Source organism: Apodemus sylvaticus, chromosome X (genome assembly GCF_947179515.1).
Source record: "Apodemus sylvaticus chromosome X, mApoSyl1.1, whole genome shotgun sequence".
In the NCBI taxonomy this organism is placed as follows: Eukaryota; Metazoa; Chordata; class Mammalia; order Rodentia; family Muridae; genus Apodemus; species Apodemus sylvaticus.
Genome location: NC_067495.1, coordinates 52,790,607 through 52,799,169, shown reverse-complemented (window position 1 = coordinate 52,799,169; position 8,563 = coordinate 52,790,607). Strand labels below are relative to the sequence as shown.

The window sequence follows — 8,563 nt, the reverse complement described above, 5'->3', positions numbered from 1 at the left end:
TGTCAGTTGTTATATAAATAGACATATAAAATTTAAGTGAAACTTTTATAACTGGGATGACAATGCATCTCCCAAAAGCTATAACAATGTGTGACAAAACACCATGAGATGTTGCCACAACCAGTATAGCCATGGGCATCACGGAGTAGTGGTATACAGAGACCCAAGACTGGATTTACTTCAAAAATTAATAATAATTATTTTCCCACTGCTATTTATATGTTGTTTTTCTAGCTACAGGAAATAGCATTGCAAGCAAAGCTTGAACAAATAGTTTCTTTCACCCAGTCATCTGACTTTTTTTTTTTCATTTCCCTGTATATTTGACATTGTTTTGCCCTGGAGGACATTACTCATAGGCTTATATTTCAGTCTTGAAGTTTGATGAAGTCACAGGACCACATCTGGGTCAAGGTTTATGCTTGAGAAAGGAATTGCAGAACATTTGAACAACAACAAGTAACCTTCTTTTGAGCTGTTAGTTATGATTGTTCAAAAGAGTCCCAAAATAAGGTGGGATATTGTCCTTGGGTCCTCCTCAGAGGACCTTATTGCTGAAGACAGCATGCTCTTTGAGCACAGGGCACAGAGAACTCACACTGTATCATACAAAGCCTCCTCTCTCATGGCTAACTTTCCTAGTATGAGAAAGAACTGTGCAAGCTTCCAAAAAAAAAAAAAAAAAAACTATATGAAAGTAAGGCATACTGAGAGTGAGAGGAAATAGTCCTCCCCAGGGAAGAGTATATTGGTATATTGATTGGTTGTCTAATACCAAATACTCAGCCAAGAAAAGAACACTATACAGGCCAAGAAAGTTGGAATTATGCATTAATGAATATATATACCCACGTAAGTAACAACAACAGACAGGCAACCATGCATTTGAAAGAGCAAATTAGGGGTATGTATACTAGAGGGTTTGGGGGATGAAAAAGAAGGGTAAATGATGAAATTATATTCTAATCTTAAAAGAAGTCACAGAGCCACGAAAAGACATAGGAAAAGCCTAAATGAACACAGAAAATATTCATGAATTTAGCACATATAGTGAAATAGCTTATCTGGAAAAGACTACCTGCTGTGGTTCACATTTATAGTTACAAAAAAGGCAAAATTATGGAAATCATTTTAAAAGATTTTAATGAAAAATCATAATTGCTTACTACTAAATGGAAGATCTATATTAATTTCCTGACAAGGCTTTGGGAACATTATGGAAGTGGTTGTGGAAATAGTCAGAGGATGGGGAGAAGTTCTTTGAAATATTGTCTCCTGGATTGACTTGTATGTTTAGTTTAACAGCCATGAACTTATAAAAAAAACTCTGAATATCTTCATTAGACTTGCATGGCTAACAGAGGGGATGATGAAGTATTTAGGCACCACTCAATAGCTTTATTAAGATCAGTTTGTTTTAATGGCCAATATGATACCTTGAAGAACCTTTATTCCATGCAACATATTTATAGATCTGCATCACCCACCCATGTACAACTAGTGACTTAAGGACTGAAGCAATATGGCTGGAATTCAAAGCTATTGTGGAATACAAATCAAGTGCCTGGGTGGCCTAGTTCATATAGACAGACTTTATTCAAAAGTAAAAAAAAAAAAAAAAAAAAAAAAAAAAAAAAAGTGGAGGCGGGAGAAAAGGAAAAAGAAAGAAAACAAATAAAACCAGAACTGAATCAAAACTATAAAATATGTTTATAAGAAAAGTAATACACACACACACACACACATTCACACACACACATAAATTTAGGAGGCAAAGAATCGTTATATCAAATGCAGAGAAGCTACTGACAAAATAGTGAAGATACATGCAAAATTGAATGACTATAAGATAGACCAGGTAAATTTTTCCAGTGGGTAGTTGTTATTGCAGAGACTCATTACTGGTCAAATTGTTGAGTATAAATAACTCTGAATGATCAGTAATGAATGGGTAATCTGCATCAATTTTCTTCTACCTAAGGTTCAAGGAAATTTATGGAAGAAGAGGCAGAAAGAGCATGACAGCTGGCAGATACTTGGAGGGCCCAGGGTGATTAGAGGTAAGGTAGAGTGGGGGTTGGGGCATAGGGACATCCTCATGGAGACAGGGCTAGGGAGGAGGTATGAGAAGTGGAACAATCGGAGGGTGGACAGGGAGCGGGGAATCTGGAGTGAAAAAAATTAGTTAATTAATTAAAAGAGCTGGCAGTTAGGCAAGAGAGATGCCTTCAGGACCTGATATGACTGTTTCACTTATCAACGCAACATGCCTCCGGATACCTATACAAGAAAAAGACAGTCAAACTTTCAGCATAGATGGGGAAGGGTCCATCTATGAGGAGGGTCCATCCCTATTGAAGGAGCTGTCGGAAAGTGAGAAAAAAGTCACTTCCCTTTCTGGATGTTAATATTTGTTGGTTACTCATGCCCCAGAATATGTCCATACCCATATGCAGATGGGCAGCACTAACTGGACTCAGGTGTTATTAATAACAGTATATAAACACCAGGCAGTGGTGTTACACAGCTTTAATCCCAGCACTTGGGAGACAGAGGCAGATGCGGGCAGATTTCTGAGTTTGAGGCCAGCCTGGTCTACAGAGTGAGTTCCATGACTGCCAGGGCTACACAGAGAAACCCTGTCTCAAAAAAACAAAATAAATAAATAAATGAATAAATAAATAACAAAAAAATAATATAAAAGAGGGCATTAAGTCAGAAGGGAGTTTGGGTGTGGAGTAGTACAGAAAGTTGAAGGAAAGCTGGTTGAATGGATATGAATATTCTGCATTATATACATGTATGAACATTTCAGAGAATAAAAATATTGTTAAAAATAATAAATTATTTATATAAACACTTCTATAATTATTTACAAATAAAAATGAAAGAAGAAACTATTAGGAAAGTAAAAAGGTACGAATCTTGTTTGTAGAAGGGATTTAATATCAATACAGTAATACTATAAATTTATATAATCAATATGAGAAGGTTTTAAATGAGGGAAAATGAAGTCTTTCCAAATAATTTCAAGCAATAAACTGGAAAAAATTTTAGAATCAAGAAATTAACAACCTATACTTCTTAAGTTATAAATGGATAAAAGTGATGTCTGAGAACATTACAACAAAAAGACGTGTTATATATTTACAAAATATTGCCTATAAAATGTAACTACCAGAACAAAACTGTTTCCTCTCATAAGAATGCTTGGAATAATTCATTTTTAAATAAATGTATATTTATTAATTTAAAAAGAATAAAATAGAATATGAGGAAAATCAGATAATTGAAATTATTATACTAACCCTTGTAACATTGTATAAATTCGAGGATATTTTCACTGAAAGTTTTATTTATATTTATAGTATATAAATTACATTTAAATGACCAATATAAATGAGTAGAAAAATCTACAAGAAAAAATAACTGAAATAGAATCTCCAACTATGGCCCTAACCCAAAATGCTGTCAAAATGTGTATATGTATGTGTGTAATTGAAGAAGTTATGAATTTTAGAGTGAATTAAAAAGCTAAAGGGGAGAAAATGATGTAACATAGTACTTATAATTGAAATTATCAAAAATCTAAAACTTTAAACTGAAAAAGAATATCATGAAACATTACTTTAAAATAAAATACTAACTTTTGAAACATATCCCATAACACTAACACATATAGTGTTTCACCTCTTTTTGAAACTTGGTAATGTTTTTTGCATAGTAAAGTAAAAAAAAAAAAAGTAGGGTAAATAAATACGATTCAACAGAAACAAATGACAGAACTTACTACAAGAGAACTTTTCAGGAAATGTCAATGTGTTAAGAGATTATGCCACCAAAATCATAAAATATTAATGCATGGTAACTGGCTATTATTTTAATCTCATATTTAACAAAATGTACCCACAAGTATGAAGTGGAACTCAAGTATCAAGTCTTCTGACTACATATGATATGAGTGGAAACTGAAGTCTCAAATCTTGAGCATACCATAAAGTCAAAAATCCATAGGAACCAACCATGGATGTTAGGTCAAGAAGTACCTTCATCTTTACCATAAAGGGGGTATTGCCTAACACCATGTTTAAAGGAAAGAGATGACTTCATATCAGAAAGGTTGTGTTTCCAGGCCCAGCCAACAGTCAGTATCATGATACTGCATAAGAAGATAGGAATACCACACCTCAAATTACAAAGGACTTAACATGCATCTATCTTCTCCTCATGATGACTTACCTTCAACAATCAGTTCAGCCAGAAGTGGTCACACACAACATATATTATTGCATATCAGCAGTTGTAAGGCTTAGTCCGGTTCTGGGTGGCTGGCCTAAAATCCTTAGGGATTTCAATAGAGAAGTAGCTGAGCATTTACATATAATCAAGATAAGAGTTTAGGTGTTCAGGCCTGCAATGGGAGCACTAAAATGTCAGAGGCAGCTAGATTGTCAGTTTGAGTCCACTCTATGTTGTACAGAATGTCTGAGGCTATGTTGGACTACATAGCTAGACACTGCCTCAAAATAAAAATAAAAAAATAAGCTAATATCTAATTAGAATATTGTAGCAGCCAAGCATTGTAAAACATTAGTATTAACTCTGGATTCTGGAAACTGAGGAAGGATGATCAAGAGTTTCAGGCAACCCTAGTATATAGCTATTCCCATAAAGAAAGGAGTTAAAACTTTTAAGAAGTTTCAGGGCTCTCTTCTCAAAAGAAGATTGGCCACTTAGAGGCCTATCCATAATTTATGGTAAGGTAGTAGGCATGAATCATAAACTCAAAATTGCTGCATCTTCTTTTCTATTTAAGGATCTGATAGAAAGGAGATGTTTAGATCTAATCTCAGTTCATTCAAGTGGTATCCTAGCCCTGTGTAAAATCAACAGGAAAAAAAAATCATTTTTTTCCTGGGCTCATTCCCCCCTTCCCTGAACAATGGAACTGGCCACCTAGAAAAGGGGGAGGAAGAAGCGGGGGTGGGGGAGCGGAAGCAGGAAACCGGAAACCAGAAACCGGAAACCGGAAACCGGAAGTAGAGAGCTCTGACTTCCGCTTTCACGGCCTTTGGGTCAAGGCCTTCGTCTGTGGCCTCCGATCCAGTAAGAGATATCTAAGTGTTATTATGTGCCTTGGGGGATGATCTGAATTAAAATAGTGACAGCATTAAACCCTTGTGAGTTCCCCTAAACCATAATTAATCCTAGAAAAGAGGTCATACAGGCCCCACTCTTACTCTTGTCTCTGGAGTTCTAGAACACTGACCGTTAGGACCGGAGGCCATTATCTTTCCCAACGGTCTCTTAGGGAATGAAGTCTTAGGTATAAGACTGACTCGGGCAGCAAACAGGGAATTCTTGAGACCTGCTGAGTTACAAACAGGCTCATTGTTAAAATTGTAGAGATTTCATGTCCCATAACTTGTTGGGAGAGGGGCAGATAGCAGAAATCTGTACGATGGCAATTGGGAATCAAGACAGCCACCAGAAATGATATACCTTTGTCACTGCTAGAATAGGGAGATGAGAGCTTTGTTGCAAGGGGCCTTGGCTACTGAAGACTTTGTTCATTGTACTAATCATACTTTTTAAATTTTTATTTTATTTTTAATTACTCACTTTACATTCTACTCACTGCCTCCCTTCCAGTCACCCCTCCCACATCATTACCCCTCCCCCTCCCTTCTCTGAGCAGGTGCCTCCCCTCCCCTGGTATCCCAACTCTTTGGCACTTCAAGTCTTTGGGATGATGCTAGGGTCTACCTCTCCCACTGAGCCCAGACAAGGCAGCACAGCTGGAATGTATCCCACAAACAGACAAACAGCTTTTGGGATAGCCCCCATTCCAGTTGTTTGGGTCCCACATAAAGACCAAGCTGCACATATGTTTCATATGTGTATGGGGGGGGGGGGCTAGGTCCAGCCCATATAAATTCTTTGGTTGGTGGTTCAGACACTGAGAACCCCAAAGCCACTGGTTAGTTAACTTACTTGATCTTCCTGTGGAATTCCTATCCTATTTGGGGATTACAATCTTCTGCTTGGCTGTGCGTGTCTATATCTGTCTGAGTCAGCTGCTGAGTGGAGCCTCTCAGAGGACAACTTGCTTCTGTCCGCAAGTGTACTGGAGTATCATTTATTGTGCTAGGGATTCGTGATTGGCCATGGGATAGGCCTCAAGTTGGGCCTATAATGATTGGTCATTCCCTTAGTCTGCTCCATCCCCTATACTTGCATTTCTTGTAGACAGGATAAAATTTGGGTTGAAAATTTTGTGGGTGGGTTAGTGTCTTTATGCTCTACTGGGGTTCCTGCCTGGCTGCAGCAGGGGGTCTCTTTAGGTTCTATATCCCTAATACTGTAAGTCATAGTGAAGGTCACCTCCATTGATTATTGTGCACCTTCCTTATCCTAGATCTCTGTCTCTTCCTGGATATGCCCCTACCTCCTCACCCCCAACAGTTGCAGATTTCCATTCATTCTCATAACCATATAACCATCTTTCCTCTCCTTCCCCATACCAGATCCTGATGCCTCCCCATCTTCCCTTCCTTACAGTCCCCCCCCCCCTTTCTTCCGCATCTTATGACTATTTTATTCTCTCTTCTAAGTGAAATTCAAGCTTCCTTTCTTGGGCCTTCCTTCTTGTATAATTTCTTTGTGTCTGTGGAGTACAGGAATCTTACTCTTGGTAACAGCAACAAGGGCTCTTCAATATCTCCTCTGATGAAGCACTAGGAGTCCTAAGGTCCTCTGAATAAACTGGTAGCAGTGAAATGCTTTTTAAAATTTCCTGTGTGCAACTAGAAAAGTTTGTAGAATGGACTTCAGAGTAACAGAGAGGAGTGGCTCTTCAGACTTTAACAACAATGAATGGATACATAGATATTTGGGAATATAGATCATCAGCATTTTCATTCTTATTCAGGGTTAACAGCCTGTCCTCTGATTCTAGGTAACTGGGCTATCATACAGCAATCTAAAAAACTATATTTTTTTGCAGGGTTCTTTGGATTTAAGCAGATCAAGAGAACTGCAGTCCCAATCAAGCTGTACAGGAGAACAGGAACACGGTATGTTGCCCTCCAAGAAAGCAATGACAGAGACCTTCCTAAAAACAATGGCATTCTCTACTTTGCAATGGTATGATGCTCACATGTTGTTATCCTATTCTTCCAGGTTCCTGCCTTGCCAGCTCTCCTGACTACAGCCTGTTGCCTCTGACCCCTGTTGTTATGCCAAGGGTCCACAAGAGAAAGGCCCACTCCCGTGCCAAACGTCACCATGCATATGGGGATAGCCAAAGTCGCCAGGGTGATTACCCTACTGCAGGTCAATGTCTCTTCCTGTTAGCCAAGGTAATTCCCCAAGCTTTTCCGGGCTTGCACTCCTCATCTATGTTTTCTCTATCTCCCTATGCAGATAAGTCCAGTACAGGCGGACATCTAGGTGCTGAAGCCACTGCTCGCAGTGGAGATGCAGGAAGTCTGTGTACGTTCACTCAGCCAATATGCAAAGATGCTCTTACCAAGAAGGCTAGTATGCTGGTAGAATTTCTGCTTGAGAAGTTTCAGAAGAGTGAGCAGTTTACAGATGATGATATGCTGAGGGTGGTCAACAAGAAATACAAGACACAGTTTTCTGACATACTGAGGAAATCTTCATCCCGCATTGAAATGATCTTTGGAATGGAGCTAAAGAAAATTAATACCAGTAGCCAAACCTATGCAATTGTCAGCAAGCTAGGTCTCTCCACTGATGAAATTCTAAGTGGAAAGAAAGGGTTGCCAAAGATGGGTCTTTTGATGACCATTTTGGGTTTGATCTTCACACAGGGCAACCGTGCCACTGAGGAAGAGATCTGGAAATTCCTGGGTGTGCTAGGAGTATATGCAGGGAGAAAGCACTTGATTTTTGGGGAACCCAGAAGGCTCATCACCAAAGATCTGGTTGAGCAAAATTATCTTGAGATTCACAAGATATCTGAGGGTAAATCCCCAAGATATGATTTCCTGTGGGGTTCCCGGGCCCATTTAGAAACCAGCAAAATGAAAGTACTAGAAGTTTGGGCTAAGATAAATGACACTGTTCCCAGCTTCTTCTCCACTCTGTATGAAGAAGCTCTCAAAGAACAAATGGAGAGAACAGAAAGGGGATATATAGTGTTGGGTCCCACAGCACCAATGAAGAGAGTACATCCCAGGTGCATGTCGTGTAGCTTCTCCTAATAATATCTGAAACCAAAATTGATCTTTTAATTTCTGTTTGAATATATTCAGCATTCTGTGTAGTGGAGAGGTTACAGGTTACAGGAATAAAATATATATTTTCTATTGTTTATACATGAGTTAATGATATGTATATTTGCTATGGTGAACTGCAAATGTTCTGCTAATGGAAAGTTAAATTGTTTCACAATCTTTGTTTCTCAATGCTATGTTTAATACATCTATTACTGCATTTCAATGTTACAACCAAGAATTTTATTATTTTAAAAACAAACTGAAAAATTTCCACAAGTTTCTTTTAGTATTACATAAGAAAACATGAATTTGTAAAA

The 8,563-nt window shown here is 38.1% G+C and overlaps 1 pseudogene; it reads left to right on the top strand.

The window, feature by feature from the left end:
• Positions 1–7,238: 7,238 nt before the first annotated feature.
• Positions 7,239–8,231, top strand: LOC127674472 (melanoma-associated antigen B4-like; annotated as a pseudogene).
• Positions 8,232–8,563: the final 332 nt, after the last annotated feature.